Genomic DNA, 9,697 nt, shown 5'->3' on the forward strand with positions numbered 1-9,697 from the left:
GCCAGATCTGCTGAGTTTCTCCAGCATTCTCTAAGTTTGTTGCAGATTTCAGCATCTGCGGCATCTAAAGAGTCACAACAGATTCAGAATGTTAACTCTGTTTCTCTCTCCACAGATGGTGCCAGACCTATTGGGTTTTACCAGGACTTTCTATTTGTTTCCCTTGCAGAGTTGGTGGCTTTCTTACTAAAGAACAGCATTTAATACAGTTGAAGGAACTACACAACTGGAAAAAACTGAACAGCAAAGCCAACATCCACAACATTTTTTTAAAAATCCAGTAACAGTTTACTAGTAAATCATTAAAATACGTTAAGTAACAGCAGTCAAATACAATGACAATGTGGAAAGATATTAGACATTGAATCTCTTCAGTGTGGAAGGAGACCAAACCAATCCTCCAAACAGCAGCCCACTCAGTAACCCAGCATTTCCCATGGCCAATCCACCTAACCTGCACATAGCGTCATAGTCATAGAAATGTACAGCATGGAAACAAACCCTTCGGTCCAACCCATCCATGCCGACCAGATATCCCAACCCAATCTAGTCCCACCTGCCAGCACCCGGCCCATATCCCTCCAAACCCTTCCTATTCATATACCCATCCAAATGCCTCTTAAATATTGCAATTGTACCAGTCTCCACCACATCCTCTGGCAGCTCATTCCATACACGTACCACCCTCTGCGTGAAAAAGTTGCCCCTTAGGTCTCTTTTATATCTTTCCCCTCTCACCCTAAACCTATGCCCTCTAGTTCTGGACTCCCCGACCCCAGGGAAAAGACTTTGTCTATTTATCCTATCCATCTTTAGACTATGGGTAGAACTCAGAGCACCTGCAGATAGGGGGAGAATGTGCAAACTTCACACAGACAGTCACCCAAGGGTGCAATCAAACCCAGGTCCCTAGCGCTGTGAAACAACAGTGCTAACCACAGAGTGCCACCAAGCAGTAAATATCTCCAAGCAGATTTAAGGTATCACAATTACTTCAGTCAAGGAATTAATCTGAATTGTCTAGGAAGGAGATTTTGTGATATAGAATTGCTCCAGGACTACAAAGAAGCCCAGATAAGAACTAATGGTGATATTCCTGTAATCTGTAGATCTGATAGTGGATCCTGTTTTAAGAAGATATGTTGAAAGAGAAGAGACAGATATATTTGATAATATTGTAAGAGTATTTGCAAATTAGTTTACATCAAGTACCATCTCTATAAACGAGAGAGAGAAAGAGAGAGAAGGGTTTAATAGAAAAAAATACAGCTCCAGGAAAACCTGTTGTGAACTTTATTAAAAATCTTTAATATTTTCAGAATTTTGTGATTTACAGCTGGAACTAATTTGGCCCCATCAATCAAAAGAGGATCTCACATTGGAAAGAACTACCCAGATAGTGGTGAAATCTGACAACAGCACAAGAGATTGATGGGAACTAATTGTCAATCTAGTTCAAGAAGACCAGCTCTCTATAAAAACACCAAAATATCAAATGATGGACCGACACAACATATCTTCAGTCATTTAGTGCACGACGAAGGAACTGACAGCATTGTTGCTGAGATTGCAGATGATACAATGAAGGGACAGGTAACATTGAGGAAGCAAGAAGGCTGCAGAATGATTTGGACAGTCTTGGAGTGTAGGAAATAAAATGGCAGATAGAATACAAGCTGGGAAAGTGCGGAGTTATTCACTTTGGCAGGAAGAATAGAGGGGTAGACATTTTCGAAATGGGGAAAGGCTTCACAAATCTGAAGCACAAAGGATTTAGGGGTCCTAGTTCAGGATTGTATTAAGGTTAACATTCAATTTCAGTTGGCAGTTAGGAAGGCAAATGCAATATTAACATTCATTTCAAGGGGTTTAGAATATAAGAACAGGGATGTCCTGCTAAGGCTATATAAAGTTCTGGTCAGACCACATTTGGAATATTGTGAGCAGTTTTGTGTCCAGTGTCTCAGGAAGAATGTGCTGGATTTGGAGTGGGTCCAGAGGTGGTTCACAAGAATGATCCCACAGATGAAGGGCTTGTCATATGAGGAGTGAATGATGACTATGGATCTGTAATCTATGGAGTTTCGAAGGATGTGGGGGGATCTGATCAAAGGTTACAGAGTACTGTGAAGCCTGTGTAATGTGGATGTGGAGAAGATGTTTCCACTAGTGGGAGAGACTGGGTCTCAAAGGCACCTCCATGGAGTGAAGGAACTACCCTTTAGAACCGTGATGAGAAGGAATTTCTTCAGCCAGAGGGTGGTTAATCTGTGGAACTCATTCCTACAAAAGCCTGTGGGGACAAAGTCACTGAGTATATCTAAACAAATAGGTTTTTGATTACTACGGGGTTCAAAGGTTAAGGGACTAATGCAGGAGAATGAGGCTGAGAAACATGTCAGCCATGTTGAATGGTGGAGCATACATGATGGGCCAAATGGCCTAATTCTGTTCCTATATCTTATAGTCTTATGGGGTTCTATAGTCTAACTGCACTGTTCCAGAAAAGGAGTAAAAAAGAGATCCATACAAACAGGAACGATGTCCAACTTTATCATGCCAATGTAAGTTTTTTTTAAGAAAGACAAAACCAGAGAATGTGCAAAAGTCAAAAGCATTGTTTGGAGGAGAGAACTAAGAATGCTTACTTGAATAAAGAAGTGAATACCTTGCAGCGAACATCGTTGGAAGCAATCCCAGGAAACCAAGATTTGACTCATTAACACCCTTGGATAAGGCACGTCAACCAATCCTAGTGGTATCATATCCAAACCAGATCTGATGTGGATCATACAGGATATCTGAGAGATAAAAGATCCTTCACTATAGAAATATGATGCAAGAAACCTTTGTAAAGTCAGAAACACAGGTGCATACATGACAGTGATAAAGCAACATGGTCAAATCCATGATTTCAGAATGGAGTAACTACAGAAAAAATGTTTTGAGGGAGATGTTGCATGAGGTAATGGTTATGAAGGGGTTAATGTTCATGATATATTAGCTCCACCCATTCTACTGATTTCATATACAGCCTATGAATGGAGATGAGGAAGTCTATTCTAGCTTTTGGAGAGAGTGGGTGGATTTGCACTAACACCCCAAGGTCCTTGTAATGATGCCTGACAAAATGCACTGTATTTATTGCTAATACACAATAAATATTCATGTTTCAAAGATTATTGATTTTTTTGTGGATTCTATGTTAGTGTGTCCTTCATTACTAATAACTACATAGGCCCAAGACAAAGCAAAACGAAGGAGGATTTGGTGGTAGCAAACTACCTCAAACAGATCTTATCCTGTACCTCTGGTAGAGGTGGCTAATACACAAGATGCCAGCAGTGGTTATTGGGAAAATCCCACAACATTTACGTGCACCATGTTAATGTGGGACTGAAGACACATATAGGCACCACAGGTTCCCATCACTCCACAAGGCATGGATTAATGTAGCATCTTTCACCACCACTGCACTTGCCAGAATGCTTTAAAGCCAATGCAAATAAAGTCACTCTGTAATGTAGGAAATGGGGGACAGCTTGGGGTTGGGTTGAGCACAGCATGCTATACTGCACATTGATAATGACCAGCTAATCTGTTTAGATTAGATTAGACTTACAGTGTGGAAACAGGCCCTTCGGCCCAACAAGTCCACACCGACCCGCCGAAGTGCAACCCATCCATACCCCTACATTTACCCCTTACCTAACACTACGGGCAATTTAGCTTGGCCAATTCACCTGACCCGCACATCTTTGGAATGTGGGAGGAAACCGGAGCACCCGGAGGAAACCCACGCAGACACGGGGAGAACGTGCAAACTCCACACAGTCAGTCGCCTGAGTCGGGAATTGAACCCGGGTCTACAGGCGCTGTGAGGCAGCAGTGCTAACCACTGTGCCACCGTGCCGCCCACATTGTGATGTTGACTGAGGGATGAGCCTGGGTCTGGTTGCTAGGGAGAACTACTTTATCCTTCTTCAAAATGGTGCCCCAGGATTTTTATATCCACCTGAGGGGACAGCCAGGGCATCTGTTTAATGTCACCTTCTAAAGACGGCGCTTCTGACAGTGCAGCACTTGCTCCGTGACTGCACCCTGAGGGTCAGACTGGACTTGAATGCTGAAGGCCCTAGGTTCAGGTCTGCTACAGGCAGCTTTCTAACCCAGAGGCTGTCGAGTAAGAAAGACATCAGAGAACTAGTCTGACAAGCTGCATGTTCACATTGAAGTAACTCCACAGCGCCAGTATCCCATCACCACATCACCCTTTATTTACACATGAACAGACCTTGACTACAGAATTGCCTGTTTCAGAGTCAGCTGTCAGTAACTCTGACACTCATCCTTTTTTTTACTAATGTCAGCCAGGGCTCCATGATTGGACGAGATTAACAGCCCTAATTGGGGAACTCATAATCTATGAGATCCAGCTGGCTGACCACATTACAATCATTACACACGTTTAGTTTTTCATTCACACTTTGTTCCTCTTTCAAACTGAATTCAGATTCTAATTTTATGACGACATTTTGATGGTGATCTCTGTTTTAAACAGCTACATTGAAAATCACACAACACCAAATTTTGTCCAACAGGTTTATTTGGGAGCTCTAGCTTTCGGAGCGCTGCTCCTTTGTCAGGTAGCTAGTGGGACAGGATCAGAAGACACAGAATTTAAAGCACAAACCATAGAGTCATGCAATTGATTTGTTATATTGAACAAACCTAGATTGCTATTAAGTCTTTCCTCTATTAGAATTGATTCTACCAGTGTTTGGAACTCATCACCATCCTCTCAAAGACACTGAGAGGATGGACAATAAATGCCAGGAACTCCCACGTCCCCACATTCAGGGTGGCACGATGGCAAAGTGGTTAGCACAGCTGCCTCATAGCACCAGAGTTCTAGGTTCGATTCCAGCCTTGGGTGACTGTCTGTGTGGAGTTTGCACATTCTTCCTGCGTCTGCGTGGGTTTTCTCCGGGTGCTCTGGTTTCCTCCCACAGTCCAAAGATGTGCAGGTTTAGGTGAAGTGACTGTGCTCAATTGCCCATAGTGTTAGATGCACTAGTCAGAGGGCAATGGGTCTGGGTGGGTTACTTTTCGGAGGATTGGTGTGGACTGGTTGGGTCAAAGGGCCTGTTTCCACACTGTAGGAAATCTAATCTAATTCCAAAAATCAAAGAACAAAAATGATTGGAAGAGGTTTTATGTAACTTGTTTTATTGGATGTTTCTGTTGGCATTGCGTATGGACAGAATAACTTAGTGTTGCCTGTTGCAAGTGCTGCTGTAGGATCAAGGAACCATGGAAACACTGAGAGAGATACAGACTTAATGTACCACTTGTCATACAAACGGGAAGAGATTTTTCAACGACCTTCTCACTTTGTTACAAAGGCCTGTCGTGAGAAAATGACGGGGCACAAAATCCTTCTATTTCTTTCTCCAGCAATTCAAGGGAAAGTGAATGGCGCCTGGTGCGATGAGATTACAGAGATGGGGAGGGGGTGAGATGGTCACTGAGGTGACTGTTGCAATTTACGGTGAGAGAGCGCAAGATGTAAGTGAAGATGAGTGAGTCACGTAGTTCTAATCGCGCACAGGCTGGATGGGATGCAAAGTTATTTAAAATCGGTGACTCCGAGGCATTGTTTGGACAGTTTTGTAGGGGGAATTGTAAGCGTTATAAAGCTGGTTTAAAGCAGCCTTTTTACAAATGCTTCTCGAGTAATTACGCATATATGCTTTCAAAACTAATTACTGCTTATGTCACTCAAACAAAGGTTAGACCACACGCTGTGCTTATCCTGATATGTAAATTACGGATGCGTGTGGATTTGAAAAGAATACATGCACACATTCATTAGGGCTGATAACCCTGAAGGGTAATGGAGACAGTACAAGTTATCTGACTGGTGTCAGGGCTCGTTTATTATTCAGGAGGAGAGTGAGTCAGTGCTGATGGAAGTTCTTAAATACACTCTTTATCACCTGTCGTTCACAAACCACATTAGCTGGAATTCTGAATAAATCATGGGTGTGTTGGACTTACATTTTGCCAGGAATTCATAGATTTTTATCTCTTTTGACAAATTAGTTCTAAATACCAAATGCTAATATCGTTTAAGGCGAACATTCTTACTGTCGGATTAGTTTCAAATAAAGTTGCTGCAAACGTCAGTACTTTTGTATTTTTTTTAGGGTACTTGTTAATTTGAAGATAGCACATCACATAATGTTATATTACATATGCGGCCCTTTTCTCACAATTTGGTCTTTTATATCAAACCTTGATGTATTTCAAGTTAATCATTTGCGTTTTCCACTTTTCAAACATCTATGATAATGATCTTGGGAATGGCGTGACACAACACTGGGAAAGGGGCGGACTTATTCAAGAAACCACCAGGTTCTGCGACTCTCTGAAAAGTAGGCCATGTCACTGTGAGGTTCTCTGACTCCCACATGTGGGTTCGTCAGTTCAAAGACTAGAGACGGCGTCAATCAGCAGAGTGGGAGAAAGGCTGTATTATTTTTAATATTTGATTTTTGTGGTGAAGGAATCTCATTTATTGGGCTGGCTGCAGGGTAACCCTGAAGGATGAACAGTAGGAAATTGAGGGCTGGTAGTAGATTACTTTAGGAAATTATACAGACAATTTCCTCTTGCAGACTCTAATGGGGGGGGAACGTTAACCTATCTAGACCTTTTTATTACCCAGTCTCTGGAGTGTGAGTGCACAGAGTGCATGGGAAGTTGTTTAAGTAGGTGCGAGGTGAGTTGGGTGTGTAGTGGGGGGTTTTCTGTGACGTTGTTGTAGGTGTGTGGGTGGAATTGCTGGCTGGGTGTGGGTCTATGGGGTAAAAACGAGGACTGCAGATGCCGGAAACCCGAGTCTGGATTAGAGTGGTGCTGGAAAAGCATAGCAGGTCAGGCAGCATCCAAGTGGGTGTGGGCCTATTGTGGTAGAGTGTCAGGACAGAGCTGTGAGTGTGCTGGGCCTGACATTTGGGTAATGGAGGAGTGTTGGAATGATGTAAACTGGATTATAATGGACTGTAAACTGCTTTGCTGAAAATGTGTTGCTGGTTAAAGCACAGCAGGTCAGGCAGCATCCAAGGAACAGGAAATTCGACGTTTCGGGCCAGAGCCCTTCATAATTCCTGATGAAGGGTTCTGGCCCGAAACGTCGAATTTCCTGTTCCTTGGATGCTGCCTGACCTGCTGTGCTTTAACCAGCAACACATTTTCAGCTCTGATCTCCAGCATCTGCAGACCTCACTTTTTACCTGTAAACTGCTTTGGTCTGGGGTAGGCTGGTTTGATTTTACAGTGAATGAGAGTGTGTGTGGATTGGGAGTGTTTTGGAACATGTTGGTGTGATTTGACACAGCGTGAAGCCTGTTGGTGTGGTTTGGGAATTCATTCGTGTCATTCAGGACTGCCTTGGAATACGTTGGTGTGATTTGGGAATGCATGAAAGGATATTGGTATGGATTGGGATTGTGTTGTGCGATTTGGGACTGTGTTGAAGTTTATTGATGTGAACCAGGACTGTGTTGATGTGTATTACTGTGGATTCATTGGTGTGGATTGGGATTGTGTTGAAATGTGTTGCTGTAGAATCAGACTGTATTGGGGCTGTATTTGGGCTGTGGTGAAGCTTGTTGGTCTGATTTGGGAGTGTGTAGATGTGTGTTGTTGTGGATTAGGGGAATGTAAATGGATTCAGAACTGCGTTGGAACAGATTGGTGTGAATTGGGACTGTGTTAGAGCATCTTGATATGAGATGACAATTGGTCAACTGCCTATATTAAGTAACTGTGATCACAAACCACCCCAAATCTAACACTACATTATCTCCATTATACAGTGAGAGATGACAAGCAAGGCAAGTAGTTTAATATTGGAACATGACTTGCTACAGTGGCATGTATTTGACGTAAAGGTACAGATCTGTGCCATAATACAACAGCCCTACTTTTCTGTTTAAGGAATGGTAATCCTTTTCTGATAACATACACAAAGCATGTAGATATGTAACTGTTTCGGTACATTCAGATGATGCCTTGGTGGACACACAACACAAAGAGACCTGCTCCTAAGCTAGTTAACATGACTTGGCAGTGAAGTTTAATTCTGCCATGTGCTATCTGTTGATTTGTTGTAGGTGGGTGTGGTAGTTATCTGGAGTGATATCTTCAGCATTTGCTTCATCATGCTGTGTGATGAGCAGTTGAAGCAGTTCTGGATAAGCAGTTCCAGTGCATTGCCTACTTCTTTGTAAAACTTCACCATAAAATGTCATACTGCCTTGGCTGGACAGAATAACATATATCTCTGCCTGAACTGATGTGTTGATGTGAAAGACCAGGAATGATATTTTTGTTCTGGTGCTTGTTGGGAATAACCATCTGCCTGATTGTTCATCATGTTCCTGGACCATTTTCTTCCTTCTTTCCAACAATGTGTCACATGCATGTGGCTGGATGGTGAGGGTGGGGGAGAGATGAACTGTATTGATTTGTCTTGCAAGCATGTGAATTGTTCAAGTTCAGAGAGTTGCTGTTGATGGTAAACAATTGCCTTGAGAAATAGCTTGTTGAACCTGCAGCACTCTAATCCAGAATCTGGTTTCCAGCATCTGCAGTAATTGTTTTTGCCTAGTTGATTTTAACCCTCCTGCGAATCCTCTTGCAAGGATGCCTACCTTGTTGAATTAGCATAACTATCTGAAAAGCTTAGCAAGCCACTTGGCATTTAATCATAATGGATTTCTTCCGCCATTTAGTGCATTCTATTCAGTGAAGGATAGTGAGGTGAAAAGATAATACATTGAACATCCCACTTTCTATATACACGGTGTATTACAGACCTCTGTAAGGTACAATTTGGTGAGGTGCACCAAGCATACTGTATTCATATCAAGAAGAGTCTTTGATTGTTTAAGTAAAAGGGAATATAATGAAGTCATTAGTGACCAGAGTGTAATCATGTAGTTGCTGTGGGTATGTTTGCAGAGCTGGGAAGTTGTTTTGTGGACATTTCTTCCCTTTTCTAGGTGACATCCTCAGTTTTGAGAGCCTCCTGTGAAGCATTGCTGTACTGTGTCGGGTGGAATTTATTTGGTTTCATTTCTGTTGTTTCCGGTTGCTGGTTCTGATTGTTTGTTGCTGTGGTCAGTATATTGGGTTTATGTCAATGTGTTTATTGATGGACTCTGTGGATGAGTACTATGCATCTAAAAATTCTCTTGCCGTCCTCTGTTGGGCTTGCTCTATGATTGTCGTGTTGTCCTATTTGTATTTGTGGTCCTTGCCGTTTGTGTGTATAGCTACTGGGACAGCTGATTGTGGCGGTTCGTGGCTAGTTAATGTTTGTGAATGTGGATTGTGAGTTGTCTGCCTGTTTGTCCTACATCATGTTTCATGCAGTCCCTGCATGGAATCTTGTACACCAAGTTTTTCCTTTACCCAAACCTTGAGTGTAATAGTGTGTTGGGACTTGGAAAATATCAGTTGCAATATTACACATAGCTCAGAAGGAATCACAAGAGGAAACGGGGGTTTCGTGTGGTTAATGCAATTGACATGTTTCACATGTCTTGATTAGTTGATTGATGGCCTTGTTTTTGATCAGTCAATACATGGACTCACACCAATCCTTGGTTATTTTCTGTGCTGATGT

The sequence above is a fragment of the Hemiscyllium ocellatum genome, chromosome 19, assembly GCF_020745735.1.
Source record: "Hemiscyllium ocellatum isolate sHemOce1 chromosome 19, sHemOce1.pat.X.cur, whole genome shotgun sequence".
NCBI lineage: Eukaryota > Metazoa > Chordata > Chondrichthyes > Orectolobiformes > Hemiscylliidae > Hemiscyllium > Hemiscyllium ocellatum.